Here is an 18,994-nt window from a genome sequence, read left to right on the forward strand (position 1 = left end):
ATATTGTTATGTTTACTCTATTTTAGTCTATACAGTTTATAAAATTTTAAGATTCATAAAAACTGTATAAGGTCGTATGAATCTCTCTCAAACATAACGACACAAGTGTAATAGTATGACTTCTAATAATGAGGTGCCTCTTTCAAATGCCATTTATTGTGGCGACGAGGACCATGCCCACGGTTTGTGTCACCGGTGTGGCATTGTGCCTCATACCCCATTTCCATAGCTTTTCCCTTTTTAATATTGTGCTACAAAAATACAAAAAGAAATTACCTACTTTATAATGTGATGTTAAAGTAACATGTTTCGCTGACTATTTTGCATTTTTTCGTATAATTTGCAGCATATTTACACTGTGCAGTTGCGCTGGTTTTCTTTGCCAGTAGCCCAAACACCGAATGTGCCGTTTCCTGCAAATTGCTGTGGTTTCTGTGCTAGCTGCGGGAATGTGGCTATTCGCAGTAGAGATGTATGCTTTTATTTTAGTGGTGTTACCGCAGGGTTAAATACATCCTTGTTATTGCGCTGTTGCAGGGTGATCTGTTGTGAAGAAGAAAGTATTTGCCGACTTACACCAGGTCTGTTCAGCTGGCTTGTGCACTCTGGCAGGCTAGAAGGTTCACATACCAGATCTTTCACTAGGTGGCGATAGATACTTTTAGATCATTAAACAATTAAGAGATTTCATGCATCTGAACTTTTGTTTTCACTGCTAAGGAGTCTTGTAATAAAGTATGAAAGGGTTCCAATTAGTTTTTGTTTTTCTGCCCCCTTCTCTGAGTTAATTGGATGACTCAATCAACATTTCTTACAATATCAGCAACTTCTGTTCTGTTTATTATTATTATTATTATTATTATTATTATTTATTTTATTTTTTTAACAGAACATCCGTCTTGGATGAATTGCCCCAAATCGAATGTATTAGCGTTGTAATTTAATTTGGGGATTGTGCTGACCGTCCATTACATTTTTGGAAATGTTTCATTTTTTGGTGTAATATACCAGGCTAACTTTCTTTTATACACATGCCTTTAGTTATTGTGTGAGTGATTTTTATTTTATTATTTTCATTTTTATTTTTTATATTTTGAAATCCTCTAGTTTTATATTACTACATCATAGACCACCCCTATTAAATGAGCTCTGTGCCCTCTCTTGTTCCTTTTGATCTTGGACCATGACTATTCGAGTTTACATGATTGTGGTAATCAGTATGTCTGGGACGGTATGGTAATACAGCTGTGCCCACCACACAGATATATATTGTATATCCTTACATTTGATACATAATTATCGTTTCATAATTTGCCAGCGGATTTCTGGCTTGTTCAGTAACGGATGGAACTATCCTATTCCCCTATTACGTTCTGGTGCCAGTCTTGGTTCTTGCAGCTGTCTTCCATATTTTTTTCTTTAGTTGTCATTTGTGTACATCCCCCCTTTCTCTCTGTGTTGAAATAAATGTTGCCTGAAACTACCATGTAATTTCTTGTTGAACTTTTGGTATTCATGTTGCTAAACTTTTCTATTTTGCTACAAATTGCATATTGTCACACTTCACAGTGACTGTACAAAGTTTTAACAATCTACACAATGTTGCCTCTCTGATGTTTATTTTGTGACGGACATTTCGCAAGAAAATGTAAAAAAAAAAAAATAAGAAGAAAAAGAAAAGAAAAATTGTGCAGACAGGACTTTTTCCCTCCGATCCAAATTTGAGAGAGAAATTTATTAATCCCTAAAACAGGGATTTGCAGCATCATATTACATACAATAAACAACCACCAATATATATTAATATATGATTATTAAGAGTAAGACAGAGCTCCCAGGAGTGGCCGACTGCAGTAGTGATCATGCTTACCTGGTCCCTGACGCTGGTTCGGTGTCTAATACTCCAGGCCACCTCTTCCTTACCCTGCCGCACATCTGTTGACAGGGAGCAAGACAACACATGTCTGTCGCAGCTGTGACCTGCTCCCCTTGCGTCACATGACCTAGTCATGTGTTTTTTGTTTTTTTTTTAAAGATTTTATAATTATTTTTTTTTGTTTTTCCCATGTCACTATATTTAAAAATGTATATCATCCTGCAGTTTTCACTCTGGCCACTAGGTCTAATAATAGGGCATTATTTCCTGTTCTACACAGGTAACTTTTTGGTACCAGTTATCGCCACAGACAGAATTACAATAACCAGTATCACCTCTATATAGATAAGACAGAATCCACCATTCAAACTAGGTGATATCACAGCCTATCAGCTCCTTCCTGACCTCTGCACAGATCGCACTGTACGCCTAGAAAACTCTCCCATGGATGTCAGGGAGCCCATGTAGCTGTTCTTAAAAATCTTAACAAGATACACATAGTGGCCAGTGTGGAAATTGCAGGATTATATACATTCTTTTTAAACATAGATAGTGACATGGAAAAATTGAACACAAAACACCCACAATGTTTTAAAAATGTTAACATAAAAACATGATTAAACAATCGGTTGTTTTCTGATGATACATTCCCTTTAAGGGACTTGAGCTTCTAGAGGAAATAAAGGAATGTTCATCTCCTTTTTATAAACCTTATCGACATGTACCCTTCAATCTTGCTTTTTTTCTGCATACCCAACAGTTTTCCTATCTTGTCTATCAATAATAATAGGCTCCATCATCTTTATTCCTACAAAAATCAGTCAATTCCTTCATTTTAGCCAGTTTGAAAATTAAGCTATCAATCTGACACCATTCCACAAAAGCACCCGCTAATTTCCAGTGTGCCAAATCAAACCCCCCCCCCCCCCCCCCCCCTCCATCAAAGCAGCCAGCAAAAGAATCATCTGAGAATTTCTGGAGATTACATAAATCAGTATTGTTCTTCCATCTTCCCATCACCTGTGGTCCTCCAGTGCTACATAACAAAGTATCAGAAATTGATGTTCCCCAACAAACGAACAGCCGTCTGCTTCTTACTTAAAGGGAACCTGCACTATGCTGCCCTCACTGAGGACAGCATAGTGCAGTGGCAGACCCTCTGATTTCAGGATGATGATGGGCAGGTTTCTTTCCTGTAGTGCATAGGATAGAAAGTGGTCAGTCATCTTCCGGAGGCGGAGGAGGGTGAGCCTCATTGGATCTATCTTCGGGCTTCAGCATGTCAGTACTATAAATCAGTGGGTCTGTCTTTACACTTTGCTACCCTCAGGTAACCAGTCATAGTAAAGGCAGGTTCCCTTTAACAATTTCTTCTTGATAGTACTGAAAGCACTTGAAAAATCAAGAGGAATTCATACAGCATTGCCCTTCTCTTCCAAATATAAATGTGACCCCCAACCTTTGGTTTATATGCAAACTAAAGTGGGTCTGAACAGGGACCAGTTGTAGTGGACTGTTCACTCAACTCTAGCCTTTTTCCCAACCTTTTACACTTTAGTGTACTATGCCTTTTGCATCCTTTTTGTTTTGCCCAATGTGTACCTTAAAAGGGAGCCTTTCACCTAAACTGACAATTATAGAACACTAACCCCATGATCAGCATTATAGTCCCCATATTGGAATGCTACTTACTGTATAACTGTTCGTCGCGTATTTTCGCTAAAAAACACTTTTATTCAATATGTTAGGTTTTGAAGGTGCCCAGGGGTGGCGTTCAAGCGGCCGGTGCCCAGGCCCCCCCCCTTTTTATATGAAACCCCTCCCCTTTCACCCCTCCGGGCCCCCTAGGTTCTTCAGAAATCCAGCGCCGTCCACAAGATTCGCTGCTCCTGCGCGCTTCATTCCCCATTATGGGCAGAGGCACAAGAGGGTTTAATGCGCACGTGCCGGCCCGTACATCTAGCCGGCATTGTGCCTCTGCCCATAAATGAGGGACAAAAAACATAGATGAGGCTGGTTTCACATGGTCTCCCTCTTGCTGGATCCACTTCTGGCTTTGACTTCAATGACTACAGCAAAAAAAATTGTGACACAACCGTAAAGGGTATGTCCTCACAGAATGGAAATGCCCTGGATTTGTGTAGAAAACCAGCAGTATACACACAAACCAGCCTTTGGGATGGTTCCAAACGTGTGTGTTTGTTTGTTTTTTAGTGGCAGTGAAAAACACTCCATCCAGATATTACATCTTGGTCAATAGTAAAATATAAAATGACCTGCAAAACTGTATATTTTGTGTGGATTTTTGTGTGGATTTTTATGCGTTTCCTGCAATTTGTGTTGTAACATGCTCAGGGTGTGGCATTTTGCCATGCGTTTTCCCATAGACTTCTTTATAGGAAAAAAAAACACAATAAAGACTTTGTGGCTGAAGCTCACCTCGTGTCCCATACAAAACTGCTGTGGCAGTACCCAGCAACTCCATAGATGACATGTCAGGTGCATTCAGATAACAGTGCTGACAAGTCGGTTTACTGTTGAAATAAAGGTAGATGTCCCCAAATGTTTGCTCTTGGGGCACCAAGGAGAGAGTTAATTTTATTGCCATATTTTATTTTTAAGTTTACTGGTTTGTTGCCATTACTGTTTCATTTTTTTACTTTTCAGTGTCTAATGTGCAAAAGTACAACATATGAGAAAAATGTTGGAAGTGCAGTAAATGTTCAGAATAGTGTCTGCTTGAATTAAGTAAATAATAGTGGTAAAGAATCTATGTTCATCACAGACCACCACCATTAAACCTTAGCTGCACCTGTTACATCCACCAGAAATTTAGGCCCAGCCATTACCGAGGCGCCATCTACCATGATCTTCTCAGTGGCTCTATTTGGCTTGATCCATTGGCTGCGTAAAGCTTTGGGATCGTTATTTATCAATTGCTGGGTGCAATTTTAGTGTGAGCTGAACAATCCACAATTTACCTATATGTTTATACCCCTATTTTCCGGGACATATGACTACATTGTAAAGAGGTTTGGAGACCCTTCCACTATTGACCAGTGTCCTTATATACAAGAGGTCCAATGTGTAGCAGTGTTTTGTGAGACCGTTTACTGTTTGCATTGTGAACATATCATCTATATACTAGGTTCAATCAATAACATAGAGAATTTTATCAAATAATAGTGTCCTCTCATGAGCCAGTATTATCAACAGGGCGAAACGCGTAGGTTCAATTGTATCTGGAAAGGGATAACTATATTTGGAAATAGCATATTCCAAATACACCACTGGAGATTTATTGACCTGGGATATTTATATCATTTACCTTTGTGCCTATTATATTTTGCAACATTGTGAGAAACATCTAATCTTCTATTTGCAATAGTGGACTTTGCGGTCCGTTATTTTTTATTTTATTTATTTTTTGATATCACCATCTCTTCTTGATATTTGTGGTGGTGTCTATCCTCGTGCCAGGGCCATCCTAGGGAATACAGGAGGTTCCTGTATTATCTAAACGGATCCGTCCATGACGAATCCGCACAAAACGCGAGTGTGAAAGTAGCCTTAGGCAGGGTATTGTATCGTAGCCGTCATGGCACATAACAGGTAGAATTTAGTGTTGGGAACCCGTCTTACAGAGATCGCCTTGACGTGCGTCAGACGGGCTCAAATAATTTTGTACAAAATGTATTTGCCAAGCATCTCTAATTTATAAGTATAGCACTAGCAATTATTATGCATTTTTGTACTTTATTTGGTTTGCAGTGAGCTGTTGCATTGCATGTTTTGTTTTACAGTGTTGTTCTCAGTCATAGCAACGTGCCCTGCGCATTGGGATGTGCTGACTGACCACCTTTTTCTTTGCAGTTAGGCAGGGTATGTAGCATAGGGACAACCTAGGGATCTGATTTTCCCTTCTTAGTTCCAAATGCCGACATCACACTATATAGTACTTTGGTATACTTTTTTTTTTAAATATATATATATAAAAAAAAAATTTGAAATAAAGGCAAAGTTTTAATGGTGGTCTGTGATGAACATAGATTCTTTACCAAGATTTTGTCATTTGGGCCTTCTGACAGGCAAATAGTCAGAACTGTGATAGTACACTTGAATTAATGGTTAGCACATAGGTCCATAGCCTTATTTGACACCATGTTTCATATCCTTGTAATTTTTTCTATTATGATGGCTCAATCTTTCTAGGTTTTGTAATGTACTTTTGGTCAATGTTATTTCCCCCCCTTCTCTCCCAGCAGCTGGTCTAGATAACAAGGCAGAACCTTTTGGCTAAGCCCAGCAACCTTTCTCTGTTACACAGGGCATGCCAAGCATGTATGATAGATTATCACAAAGATCTTGCTATTGGTGGAGATTTGTTTCGCCCCTGCCCTTTCTACTTCTGACAGAACTGAAACCCACACCGTCTTCACAACTGTTGCATCTTTCCATTTTTCTTTTTAATTTTTATTTATAGCGCTCTCATTGTTCCCAGAATTTCTGTATAGTTGTTCGACTGTTCTCAGTGGAGCCCTGAAAAATGTAATTCCAGTTTTTAGGTACTGCATCTTGTGCTCAAGTTTCTTTATGTACCTGAACCTACATTTTTATGATTGTACATAACTGCATGGCTGGGATTTACATTATAGTTTTCAGAGTCTTGTTTTTCCCCTCGAATTTTATTGCATTTGCATTAGAATTAGATTTCTACTGACGGTGTCCTGATACATACATGTAATAACAGTGCATTCTGCATCATTGTGAAGTGTAGTAATACAGATAGGCCCCTGGATGCAAGCTGTATATAATATATTTTTTGGTAACTCTTTTTATTATCCCATATTTTTTGATTAATACAAAGAAGTAAAAAAAAGCTCATATATAAAGTAAAATGAGTAATAAAAATTAGAATACGATAGAAACAATCTGTTTCTAAATATAGGTAGACATGTTTGTGCATGCTTATCTTCACACGCACATACATCTGCATACTGTTAACATCAAAAGAGGGAAAGTTGTATAAAGATGGATGTGCCCGTGAGTCTGTGGGTGCTCTGAACGTGGACACTGTGGTGTAGGGGTTCATTCACTCGAGCAAGTTTTCGGTCTGGATGCAATACATGTAGCAAACGCAGAGCATCCAGACTGAATCCTAACCCATTAATTTCAGTCAGTATGTTTGCACACGAGTATCGTTTTTCATGCGTCTTCTCTGTGTTCAGGAAAAATCGCAGCATGTTCTATATTGTGCATTTTCCTCGCAGCTCTGGCTCCATAGAAGTAAATGGGGCTTGCTTGAAAAACTGATTGCATCTAGATGCAATGCGTCTTTCACTGATGGTTGCCAGCAGAGGTAGATTGTTATTATTCACATATGTGAAAGATGCATACAATCCAGATGGGAAAACGCACTCACTGAACGCAATCGCAGAAAAAACTGAACTTGTGCGCAAAACCATCAGTTTGTTCTTGAACAAACCCGGATACCATTTGTATTACTCGTGTGAAAGAGCCCTAAGATAGCCCCTTAGTTATCGCTCAGTATAACAGGTTGTATATCTAAAGTGCACTTTTAGCCTCATAAAACAGTCTCATATTTTTTGGAGGCCATGTGTATGCACTGACACTGGGCAAAATACAGAAATGAAAAGCTAAGGGTACTTTGACACTAGCGTTTTTCTTTTCCGGCACGGAGTTCCGTCCTAGGGGCTCAATACCAGAAAAGAACTGATCAGTTTTATCCCCATGCATTCTGAATGGAGAGCAATCCGTTCAGTGTGCATCAGGATGTCTTCAGTTCAGTCTTTTTGCCATTTCAGGACGGAGATAATACCGCAGCATGCTGTGGTTTTATCTCCGGACCAAAAAACGGAACACTTGCTGGAATGCCGGATCCGGCATTTTTTTCCCATAAGAATGTAAAAAATACCGCAATGCCGGATACGTCCTTCCGGTCTGCGCAGACCTTTAAAAATGTGAAAAAAAATTGAAACTGATTCGCTTTTCCGTATGACAAACGGACAGACTGATCCATTCTTGCAATTTATTTGTGAGACGGATCCACATCTGGATTCGTCTACAAATGCTGTCCTTTTGCATGCAGATTGCCAGATCCGGCAGTTCCGTCGATGGAACTGCTTGCCGGATAACTCTGCCTCAAGTGTGAAAGTACCCTAACCAGGAATGGCTCCTATAGTATCACACAGTATTTAGCATGCTCCATAGTGGACCATGTTAAGAAACTTCTGGCTTCTCCTGATATAAAAGAGAAAAATGCGGCAGCACACTGCAGTGTTGATATTTTTGAATTTGGTGCTAGCCAGTGTTTCCACCATTATTTTTTCCATTAGTCTCTATGGGGGAAGTGAGACATTGCCGATGCACAAACTGCATCATGCCATTGATCAGTCTGAAAATACTGGCCCAGATTTACTAATGTGTTTTCATCAGAATATGTTGAAAACGTGGCACAGTTTGACACATCTATAGTTTGTACATTATTTTGGTGTAAAAATCTGTCTTAAAGTAAGCCAAGCCTGAGCCCCTGTGATAAATCTGGTGCAGGTCTAGGCGGCCTGGCTAAGCTTATGCCATCTATAGGATTACTAAATCTGGGCCTGTGTACACCAGCATGATACTTACTGATACATGAAACATGATGTGATTATCTTTGAAAAGTTTTGTATTTGCAGATCACCAGTCACCTGTAAAGTTAATAAGCAGTCAGTCTTTTCTAGTACCTCGGTAGCCATGTGCTGAGTTATTCCCTTTTCCTATACCTAACTATAGCATTTTCAGAAATGATGGTTCCACTGTTTCATCTTCAGGTCATGAATCATTTCTTAAGGACTTATTTTAAGAGGCTCTCCTTTAACTTCACTCTTATTGTAGTGCGGCATAGCAATGAAATGGCTCAATTGAAACAATAGCAAAAATTGTAATGGTAGCATGTGATTGTCATGTGACCGTCATCAAAGCACTGCCGACATGCCAGACATTCATGCTTGTGCTGTTCCTTACGCACCAGTTGTTGGACCATGAAGGTCATTCCGGCTTTGTCTCCCCACTCCCCCTTCCTAGAATAGAATATATAGATTACTATCTAACCTGACTAAAGTGTTGAGGACAGACTCCTTCATGGGTTAATTTAGTAATGGAGAACTAATTAATCAGCACAGTTCAGATGGAAGGATGTGACATTTTTAGTAGCACAAATAACCTTTAAGATGATCCTTGATGAATAGGTTGAGGGCCTAGCTTCACATCTATTCATTTAAACTCCTGCTCTTTCTGGACTTTAGGAGTCATTTTAGCGGCCCTATCAGTATTTGACAAGCATCTCTATATGCATATTGGTCAGAATTCTGAGCAGGACGGCCCACATCATGTTTTATACTTCAGGTTGATGTATATGTTAGGGGGAAAAAAAAAGAATATACCCAATTTATTTTTATTTTTTTCAATGGAACCCACTGTATGGCATCAATCTAAAGGCATCCGTTTAACGTATGGTTTTTTTCACACTTTGCAGGATACAAGAACGTGGCGTGCTGCGTTTTTGCATTTTTTATAATGTATACGTCAAACAGAGGCATAAAACATGTGAACCCACCCTGATGTCTATATGGCACTTTGTGTAATTTCATATGGCGTGTACCCTTGTTTGTCATGTCTTTTGTGCGTTCCACTCAGAGGTCCTGTCCTCAACATGGCTGCTGATGGAGGGTCATGTAACCACTTGAAAAATGGCAAAAAAATCATATTTAGCATGGCTGGATCTTAACAAGGTTCCAAGTAGAGCTTCAACATGCAACAAGAAGAAATGGGAGTGAGACAAAACATTTTTTGAGCATTCAATTTAATGAAAACAACGAATAAACTGAAACAGGCTGTTTTTCAGCTGATCAAAAGTTTAGGACCACACCTCCAAAAAAAGACTAAACCCCCCCAAAACAGAAATCCAACTTCCAAACATGAACTCAGTAATGAGTAGCTCCGCCGTTCTTGTTTATCACTTCAAAAATTTGTTTCGGCATGCTTGATGCAAGCTTTTCCATGAGGTGAGTGGGAACATTTCTCCAAGTGGTGAAGACGGCTGCACGAAGGCCATCTACTGTCTGGAACTGTTGTCCATTTTTGTAAACTTCCCTTACCATCCATCCCCAAAGGTTCTCAATTGGATTTAGATCAGGGGAACACGCAGGATGGGCCAAAAGAGTGATGTTATTCTCCTGGAAGAAGTCCCTTGTCCTGCGGGCATTGTGTACTGTAGCGTTGTCCTGTTAAAAAACCCAGTCGTTACCACACAGACGAGGGCCCTCAGTCATGAGGAATGCTCTCTGCAACATCTGGACATAGCCAGCGGCCGTTTGACGCCCCTGCAATTCCTGAAGCTCCATTGTTCCACTGAAGGAAAAAGCACCCCAGACCATTATGACGCCCCCTCCACTGTGGCGCGTAGAAAACATCTCAGGTGGGATATGCTTGTCATGCCAGTAACGTTGGAAACCATTAGGACCATCAAGGTTAATTTTTTCTCATCAGAGAATAAAACTTTCTTCCACCTTTTGAATGTCCCATGTTTGGTGCTCTCTTGCAAAGTCCAAACGAGCAGTTCTGTGGCGTTCAAGGAGACGAGGTCTTTGAAGACGTTTTTTGTTTTTGAAGCCCTTCAGTCTCAGATGCCGCCTGATGGTTATGGGGCTGCAGTCAGCACCAGTAAGGGCCTTAATTTGGGTCGAGGATCGTCCAGTGTCTTGACGGACAGCCAATTTGGATCCTCCGGCTCAGTGCTGATGAAGTTTTTTTGGGTCTTCCACTTTACTTTTTTGTTCCATAACCCTCAGGATCATTTAAGAATGTAAGAAATTCCAAATGACTGTCTTACTGCGTCCCACCTCAGCAGCGATGGCGGGCTGTGAGAGACCCTGCTTATGCAGTTCAACAACCCGACCACATTCAAAAAGGGAGAGTTTTTTTGCCTTTACCATCACAACGTGTGACTACCTGACAGAAAATGACAATGAATCCATGTCTTTGCACAGATTTTGCCTTTTAAAGGCATGTGGTTGCATGTTGAAGCTCTACTTGGAACCTTGTTAAGATCCAACAATGTAAAATATGATTTTTTGCCATTTTTCAAGTGGTCTTAAACTTTTGATCAGGACTGTACATGTACCTGCCACCTGCACTGTTTGGAGTTTAGTGCAGTCGTCTGGTCCCATGACCCTCCCTCAGCAGCCATCTTATGGACAGGCTCTGTATGCTGGCTGCACAAAAGACTTGAGATACAGGGCTTATAAAGTGTAAAAAATGGTACAGAATATCAACAAAGGCTATATTAGTGCAATACAGGGAGTGCAGAATTATTAGGCAAGTTGTATTTTTGAGGATTAATTTTATTATTGAACAACAACCATGTTCTCAATGAACCCAAAAAACTCATTAATATCAAAGCTGAATATTTTTGGAAGTAGTTTTTAGTTTGTTTTTAGTTTTAGCTATTTTAGGGGGATATCTGTGTGTGCAGGTGACTATTACTGTGCATAATTATTAGGCAACTTAACAAAAAACAAATATATACCCATTTCAATTATTTATTTTTACCAGTGAAACCAATATAACATCTCAACATTAACAAATATACATTTCTGACATTCAAAAACAAAACAAAAACAAATCAGTGACCAATATAGCCACCTTTCTTTGCAAGGACACTCAAAAGCCTGCCATCCATGGATTCTGTCAGTGTTTTGATCTGTTCACCATCAACATTGCGTGCAGCAGCAACCACAGCCTCCCAGACACTGTTCACAGAGGTGTACTGTTTTGTAAATCTCACATTTGATGATGGACCACAGGTTCTCAATGGGGTTCAGATTAGGTGAACAAGGAGGCCATGTCATTAGATTTTCTTCTTTTATACCCTTTCTTGCCAGCCACGCTGTGGAGTACTTGGACGCGTGTGATGGAGCATTGTCCTGCATGAAAATCATGTTTTTCTTGAAGGATGCAGACTTCTTCCTGTACCACTGCTTGAAGAAGGTGTCTTCCAGAAACTGGCAGTAGGACTGGGAGTTGAGCTTGACTCCATCCTCAACCCGAAAAGGCCCCACAAGCTCATCTTTGATGATACCAGTACTCCACCTCCACCTTGCTGGCGTCTGAGTCGGACTGGAGCTCTCTGCCCTTTACCAATCCAGCCACGGGCCCATCCATCTGGCCCATCAAGACTCACTCTCATTTCATCAGTCCATAAAACCTTAGAAAAATCAGTCTTGAGATATTTCTTGGCCCAGTCTTGACGTTTCAGCTTGTGTGTCTTGTTCAGTGGTGGTCGTCTTTCAGCCTTACTTACCTTGGCCATGTCTCTGAGTATTGCACACCTTGTGCTTTTGGGCACTCCAGTGATGTTGCAGCTCTGAAATATGGCCAAACTGGTGGCAAGTGGCATCTTGGCAGCTGCACGCTTGACTTTTCTCAGTTCATGGGCAGTTATTTTGCGCCTTGGTTTTTCCACACGCTTCTTGCGACCCTGTTGACTATTTTGAATGAAACGCTTGATTGTTCGATGATCACGCTTCAGAAGCTTTGCAATTTTAAGAGTGCTGCATCCCTCTGCAAGATATCTCACTATTTTTGACTTTTCTGAGCCTGTCAAGTCCTTCTTTTGACCCATTTTGCCAAAGGAAAGGAAGTTGCCTAATAATTATGCACACCTAATATAGGGTGTTGATGTCATTAGACCACACCCCTTCTCATTACAGAGATGCACATCACCTAATATGCTTAATTGGTAGTAGGCTTTCGAGCCTATACAGCTTGGAGTAAGACAACATGCATAAAGAGGATGATGTGGTCAAAATACTCATTTGCCTAATAATTCTGCACGCAGTGTATAGTCATCTTACCTACACTATGGTCACAAGTAGCTAGAAAGTGGCCAACTCTAACATTTCTGTAAAGTGTACAGCATGTTCAATGTAACAGAATCCTTCAATATTGTAATAGTTTCCCAAGAATTAATAATTGGCACAGTTTCCATATTTGTGTTCAGACAAGGCAAGAAATGTCAGTGATATTTGTAAGTCTGTAGTAAAGAATGCACAGTAGGTGTTATGTTTGGATCTTGCAGCAGAATTTACCATTTGCATAGCAGTAGGGTGTCATGTACATGGGCCCCCGCTGATCTGATAGATCATCAATATAGGATAAGAGGGCAACCCTTTTATGAGGTGTTTTGCCATCACTTCCTGTTATGGAAAACCCCTTTAATCTGGTTAATCTGTTATCGGGAACTGATGCAGTACAGGAACGCAGCATCTTCTGATAGGATGTCTATTACTGTCTGTCAGCAGATGGCCCAGCAGGGTGGGGGGGGGGGTGTTTGGAAGGAAGTTTTTTTTTACAGTGCTGTACAGTGAGCTACTGTATGGGGCACCTTTTTGGACAAGTGACTTATTAGCGGAAGTAAACAGGAGTGAAGCTTTTCAGGCACTATAAAAAGTGCCCATGCGATGTACTCTTTGCTTTCCGGAACATACTATACTTAGGTTTTATTTGTCTTATGCACAGCTGTTTTGTGGCCTGTCTCACAAGGGCGCCTAGAAATCTGCTGTGCAGAGGCCTAAGTAACATCCGTGACGTCCGGTAATGTTTGGTGTATTAAATGTCGTCTTTATGACACAAGACAGGTGGGTGGATGGCCTTTCAGCCAGAATAAATGTGGAATTTACTATCATTGTCGCATTGATTAATTATTTCAATATGAAAATGTGATGCCTACTACTCGTCGCACCAAGAGAAGATGCTCTGCCTTCTCCAATTAATTTGTGCAAGGTTTCCAGTTTTAATCAATTTCAAGGTTTGGACGGTCTATTCCACGTGGGATTGCTTTTACCTAAGATTGACACAGATCCAAGTATAATTGAGGTCTCATGTGTTGTCCTTACCAGGCATTAGTGGCATGTCTTGTGTTCTTCTTTGTAGACGTTAATTTTACCACTTTGTGAGGAGTATCATTTTACAGGATGGCATTCAAGGCATGCGAATAAGCACTTCTCATCAGACCATCATAAAAATGCCAGGAAAGAAATTCTTATTGTTTCACTGCAGCTTTCGGCGACACTTTTGCTACCTCATAAACCTATCCGTTTTCCATTCAGTTGAAAGCTACCGTCAGTAATTCATTATACTCTGATGTCATCTGGGAAGCCTGTCTTCAGTAACAAACTGATGTGTCAGGGCATATGGTAGAAAGCCCTCCCCTGGTGCCGGATTAACTGGTTTGTCTACCTGGATAAGGATAAGTGACTTGCAGCTGCCCAAAAGTTATCCTGGTCTATGTAAATAAAGCATAATTCTAATGGCCTCTTCATATATACATATATACATATATATATATATGTATGTATACTGTATATATAATATATATATATATATATATATATATAATATGGCGATTCGGCTCTACAGAGTTTTCTGTAGAATCGTACATATTAATCCGATACATCAAATGTATTACCTGATGTCAAATAGGAATTAACGGAAAAATCCTGCATGCTTGTTTTTTTCTGTACAGAGCCTTCAGTTTATGAACACTGGACAAGTGCATTGAGTGCTCATACTCATTTATTAGTTTGTCTGGCTCCAAAAGAAAATTGCTAGACTCAAGTGATAAATCCGCAACCAGCCCAAGGCCTAGTTTGCGTATTCTGACTGCAGTATGGGCTACAAGCCCTGCCACCTGTGGCCACACAATTTTGTGGTGGGCAGAGGTCCGTCCTTCAAAATTGTGTGGCTTTTGGTAGCCATGGGAGAAGTTTTGGCTGTATGTGGCATTCGGGGGTATGGTCACATGGCTAACCTCTGCCAATCATTCAGCAGGTGAAAACTGGCTTTTTCAGTTGCTAAAACCACATTCGAAGCTCATAAATCTTTTCCCCATCAACTTTAATGTGAAAAAACTCCACCTTGTGCGCACAGTGTAAAATGGTTGAGGTTTTATTTGGAACATAAGCCAATGACAGCAACTTTCTCATGGCGTGTGCTGGATTTTTCTTGCAAATTTGGTTTTCCTGATGAAGGTGGAGAACAACTACAAAGTAGCCCCAACAACTTAAAGTGCTTCTGTCACCCCCCAAACAGCAATTTTCAGTATTGGACTTAATATAATTGCTAATGTACGCAGAGTCCATATATACACCTCTTACCTCCTGGCTGTGCTTTAAATTCTTTAAAAATAGTACTTTGATATAAAAATTTCTTCACTACCAGCAAGTTGGGCGGTTACTTGCTGGTAGCCACCGCATCCTCGGTCTAAAAAAACGCCCCCTCCTCCACTTGATTGACAGGGCCAGCGAGCGCTCTGCTCCTCGCCGATGACGTCAGCCTACACCCGGAAAAGAAGCATCGGGTGTAGGCTGACGTCATCGGCGTAGGCACCCTGAGTAAGGAGCGGGCAAGCGAGCGTCCTTCTCTGAGCGCCTGCGCCGAATGAGGACCGATACGGTGCAGGTGTGGGATTTTATGGGCAGAGAGGGCCAGCGAGAGGAGGAGAGCGCTCGCTGGCCCTGTCAATCAAGTGGAGGAGGAGGCGTTTATTTAGACCCCTTTAAAGGGGTTGTGCCAAGTTTTAAAGTTATCCCCTGTCCATAAGATATAGGGGATAACTGATCGCTGAGGGTCCCCTACTGATCCCGAGATCCCCGCCCTGATGCCACAGCAGGCTGAGCTTGCACTTTGCTCCTCCATCCATTCTCTGTTGGACTGCCAGAAATAGCCGAGTGCTCATGTTGCCTTTACGGCGTGGGTATGAAGATTATCAAAAACTGCAGCTATGTTTCCAAGTCACAGACTTAATGCAGCTAAATCCTTATGATATCTGTTAACATTTCACAACCAAGTGAATGGGTTATTCATATATTCCAGGAAAAATCCTGATGGATTTTTGTTCATGCCATGGGAAAAAAATCAATATGCAGAGATAATGAGCCCTAAAGTAAAGGAGAGCACCCTGTTATGCTGTTGGCTATTTTCATTACTCCCATAGTGGCAAAGGGTGGCTTCTCTCCCTTTGTTATGGGGGGCCCAGTTCTGGAGATGGGTGCCAGTCCCAACTCTGGGATCTGGCGCTATTTGACATTTGTAGCATATCCTAGTCATATGCCATAAATGTTGAGATCGGACAACCCCTTTGATTAGTGCTTAAAGGGACTCTGTCACCACTTTCTAACCCCCCCTTTTAAAAGTATTGTTATCTCCATGGCGCCCCTGTGATTACAAAGGTGTTGTTAGAAGATAAATTCGCCGTCTCCTTTTGATAAAAAGAGCTTTTATCTAACCTGTCAATCTTCTTGATAAGGTGCCCAGGGCGTTTCTGTTGGTCTCAAGCTGCCGCCCGCCGCTGTTGGTGCCCAGCTCCTCCCCTTATGCTTTCAGCGCCGCCTGAATATAATGAAATACGCCTCCGGCTCTCGCTCAGTGCCCCCTCCTTTTAAAAGATCCCGCGCGTGCGCACAGGCCTGTGCCTGATGCGCCCGTGCGGACATTTACAATCAGCCTCATTGAGCGAAGTGCGCATGCGCGCACTTCGCTCAATGAGGCTGATTGTAAATGTCCGCACGGGCGCATCAGGCACAGGCCTGTGCGCACGCGCGGGATCTTTTAAAAGGAGGGGGCACTGAGCGAGAGCCGGAGGCGTATTTCATTATATTCAGGCGGCGCTGAAAGCATAAGGGGAGGAGCTGGGCACCAACAGCGGCGGCGGGCGGCAGCTTGAGACCAACAGAAACGCCCTGGGCACCTTATCAAGAAGATTGACAGGTTAGATAAAAGCTCTTTTTATCAAAAGGAGACGGCGAATTTATCTTCTAACAACACCTTTGTAATCACAGGGGCGCCATGGAGATAACAATACTTTTAAAAGGGGGGGTTAGAAAGTGGTGACAGAGTCCCTTTAATCGAGGTGACAGATTATCTTTAAAATTGTGGAGAAGTAAAACTCTGTGGGGATCTTTTTCCAGGTGTTTTTCTTACCTGTCAAGTAATTTTTCGAGCATGCTCCAAAACTGCGATGTTTACATATAAAAATATGGTTCATGTCCATTTACTTTTGAGCTGTTGTTCAGGACTAAAATCTGTTAGTCTAAAGTCACTTTGTACATGTATCCCCTATGTTTATTAGAAAGTTGCAAAACTTCATTATACAGTGACTAAAGTGAAAGTCTGCCCTTAAACACGTACATCTTTATGAAGTGCTCTGCTCTCCAGAACTCCCGTAGAAATGTGTCTTCAGAAAATTACCTATTTAAATGTTTTTATGGTAAACATTTATTATTTTTTTCGATATTTTTAATTTTACATGTCAATATTTTTTATATAAAAAAAAAATGAAATCCTGCAGTTTTCACACTGGTTGCTAAGCCTAATAATAGACCCTTCTTGGTCTGTACAGATCCCATTACTGCCGTTATTTGCTCTTCATTACACAATTAGAGGGACAGATATCGCCTATATGTAGAGAACACAGGATCCACCATTCACAATAGGTGACACTCCCTCCTGATCCCTGCACGGGTCACAGAGCATGCATAGAAAACTTCCATAAGTCCTCTCCTGTCTATTGTGTCTATGGCCCATGGTGGCTCCTGTAAAGCAGATTTCAAAATGCTGTTAACACCAGTTCAGTCAAGATGGCTGCCCCCATAATCATGTTCAGCAAATAGAATAAAAAAATCAGTAATCAGAAAATTAAAAAAGATTAGAAAAAAGGATGTCACTAATATGCCTTTGACTGTCAGAAAAAAAAATTCAGTGACACATTCTCTTTAATAGCGTTTGCGGGTGGTAGCAGATTTTCTTCAAGAATTATTTGCAAAGTAGCTTCATTTTTCTATTTTGATACCGTAGGGCTTATTAAATGATTGGGTAGGCGGGCATACTCTGTAAACATGTTCTTTGTTACATATACACCAGGACAGGGGCTTAGCAGTAATGTAGATATGGCAGTGACTTACAATTCTGTGCATGTGGCATTCGCACTTTACCTCAGTACAATCCATAGCTCCCAATATTGTATTCTTAGCCACTTAGTGGGGAATGTTTAGAACAGATTTCCAAGCTTGTTTTCTTTGATATAGGAAGAACGTCTTCAAGTTATTTGAGTGTTCCTCTTTCCCTAATGTAGCTTTAGGTAACACATTCAATGCCAGATTTTTTTTCACCCTGTGATCCAGTCGTCTTATGTTCTGTTTTGCTTGGCACATGCAAGTCATAAATCACTTTGGAACTCTGTAAATCCCTTTTAATAAAAGACCACAGACGCTCGTCCCCTTCATAGTAATGCTTTTGACTTCTGTTCTATATTTGTTTTGCTGTACGTTGCCACTAGTTAATGTGCAATTCATTGTATTTAACTATGCTCTAGTAAAAATGATGACCTCCCCCAAATGGTAAGGTTGCTTTCTCGATTTAAGAGATTCTTAAGACGCATTTAGACTAGCCGAGGAGCAGCCGATTGGCGGGAACAAAGCGTTCCTTCCCGACAATCGTCTGTTTGTTAAATGGTGAAGCGCTGCATTTACATACAGCATTCACAACCACAGTATGAGAACGAGCGATCGCTATTGCGATCCCTCGTACTCATACAGCTGTATTGTTTCTGGGCAGCAGATCGCTGTTTATCCCGCATAATCTGCTGCCCTTAAATGATAATTTACTTGCTGCACGCACGACAGGATCACCTGATGAACGAGCGTTTCATTCATTTATTGGGTGATCGACTCCACCTTTTAGTCGGACAGATTGTCGGGAACATTCGTTCCTGATCACGTGCCCAAATATTTCCCTGTCTAAATCCACCTTTAAGGAGATCAATGCATTTCCTTCAAGACAGAGTTTGCCTTATCTGAATATGCTGACCTAGCCTCTGGCTGCCATACTGCTTGCAGACATCCTGCTGGTTTCCAAAACAGCACTATTGATGCTTAGACATAATGGCGTAGGAATTTGGAAGCAAGGATTTGTTACCAAATTTAACAAACCACATGCAAATTTTTGAAGAATTTGCAGTCAAAGTATTCCAAAGCAGACTAAAGCTTTTATGTATTGCGG

The 18,994-nt window shown here is 40.9% G+C and overlaps 1 protein-coding gene across 3 annotated transcripts in view; it reads left to right on the forward strand.

Annotated features, from left to right (window-relative positions):
- Positions 1 to 18,994, forward strand: part of POLA1 (DNA polymerase alpha 1, catalytic subunit) — a 450,237-nt gene that overhangs the window by 146,737 nt on the left and 284,506 nt on the right. The gene's annotated exons all lie outside the window — the stretch shown is intronic.

This window comes from Bufo bufo, chromosome 3, assembly GCF_905171765.1.
Source record: "Bufo bufo chromosome 3, aBufBuf1.1, whole genome shotgun sequence".
Lineage (NCBI taxonomy): Eukaryota > Metazoa > Chordata > Amphibia > Anura > Bufonidae > Bufo > Bufo bufo.